This window comes from Galeopterus variegatus, unplaced genomic scaffold, assembly GCF_000696425.1.
Source record: "Galeopterus variegatus unplaced genomic scaffold, G_variegatus-3.0.2 Scaffold6856, whole genome shotgun sequence".
Classification (NCBI taxonomy): domain Eukaryota; kingdom Metazoa; phylum Chordata; class Mammalia; order Dermoptera; family Cynocephalidae; genus Galeopterus; species Galeopterus variegatus.
This window is the reverse complement of record NW_007732967.1, coordinates 10,241-12,049: the sequence shown is the minus strand read 5'-3', so window position 1 is coordinate 12,049 and position 1,809 is coordinate 10,241. Positions and strand designations below refer to the sequence as shown.

General features: G+C 47.7%; 1 pseudogene; it reads right to left on the bottom strand.

Moving 5' to 3' along the window:
• The window catches only part of LOC103606809, a 7,755-nt pseudogene that overhangs the window by 5,093 nt on the left and 853 nt on the right, over window positions 1–1,809 (bottom strand).

The window sequence follows — 1,809 nt, the reverse complement described above, 5'->3', positions numbered from 1 at the left end:
ACTCCCTGAAAGCTCCAAAGGGCCCTGACATTTACAAAGTATGGCTGTGAGGATCCTGTGGGATGCTCATGCTTTTACATTGAGGGGAGAGAAAAAATAAAGACACCACTTGAAATGGGATAAGTGCTGTGAAGAAATACATCAAGCAAGAAGGGGAATGTGACCAGGTGGGGTAGGGTACCGTCTTCAGATGAGATGACTGGACACAGCCTCTGTGAAGAGACATTCAAGCTCACAGCTGAATGACAACATGAGGCAAGAGGAACCTGTATTATCTGAGGGGAATGCACAGCAGCCTGGCAGAGGCCCTGAGGTGGGAGCATGCTTGGAGGGTGTTTTCAAAACACTTCTACCAGCAGAGGAGACTGGTAGAACATGAGGCTAAAGAGGGGAAGGGCCCTTGGCCATTTAAAGGAATATTGGAGTACTGGGTTAGGGGATGCTACATGTCTGGAATACTGGGCTGGGGGAGGCTGGAGGCATGTGGGGGCCTCTGGGTGGCCCCTGGCTTGCTTATGTGTGTCCAGTTCCTTCTGCAGGGCCTCCCAGACAGTCTAGGCCTCTCCCAGCCCTTTGCTGGCAAAAAGCTTCACCAAAGAGCAGTACAGACATTGAGTGAGTACAGCCTCCACCCACACTACTCCTTTGCAAACAATGACATTTCACATTTGTCTTCAAGCAAACCTACAGGGGCCCAGATTTGATAGAGCAGGAAATGAAGATTTCAGAGTCCAGGCCCTTCTTGCCAAGCTCAGCTGGCAGCAGAGCCAGGTTCATGGGCATACGACTATGGCAGTTTTATGAAGAAGGGTCCTGTACTTAATTTAATGCTCTGCTATTGCTGTAGTGAATATCTAGCAGTTCTTGCACCAGGGACCCTGTATTTTCATCTTGCACTGGGCCTGGTAAATCCTGTAGCTGTTTCTGGCTGGCAGCCAGGGTACCTGAGCTCACCTTGCTGAACCTCATTAATCTGGTTAATCAGGACCTCAACCCGGGGCTCCAGGCTTCCTCCTGCGGGGAGGAAAGGAGGTTGGTTGCTGATGGAGTGGGCAGAGTAGGGTGGGTGCCAGCCTGTGTCTCTGCTACTTTTATTCAACACAAATCTACTGACTGCTCCCTGCTAGCAGGTGCTGTGTTGGGGCCCTCATGAAGCTCACGTTCTGGTGGAGTCAGGCGGACACAAAACAGAAAAAAAGAGATGCAAAGTCAAGTTATTTCTTATTTCTTTGGTCAAGAGAAATAAAGTAGGGCAAAGGGTTAAAGAGAGGAGGAGTGTTAGAATAAATGAGCTCTGGTGTGCTACTGCGCAGAGAGGTGATTACAATTAACAACATCATATGGTATATTTCAAAATAAGCTAGTAGAGAGGATTTTGAATTTTCTTACAACAAGGAAACAATAAATGTTTGAGATGATGGAAATGCTAAATACCCTGATTTATTACATACTATGTATTTATATACATATGTATCTAAATATCTCACTGTACCCCATAAATATGTACCATTATCATACATTCATTGAAAAAGAGAAATTTTTTTTTTTGTCTTTTTCGTGACGGGTAAGGGGATCACAACCCTTGGTGTGGTGTTGCCTGCACCACGCTCAGCCAGTGAGCACACCGGCTGGTCCTATATAGGATCTGAACCCGCGGTGGGAGCGTCGCTGCACTCCCAGCGCCACACTCTCCCGAGTGCGCCACGGGGCCGGCCCGAAAAAGAGAAATATAAAAGAGCAAAGGAGTGGGAAGTGTAAAAGAGTGAAGATGTGGGAAGGCATCTTGAGGGCCCCAAATCAAGTGAGGGG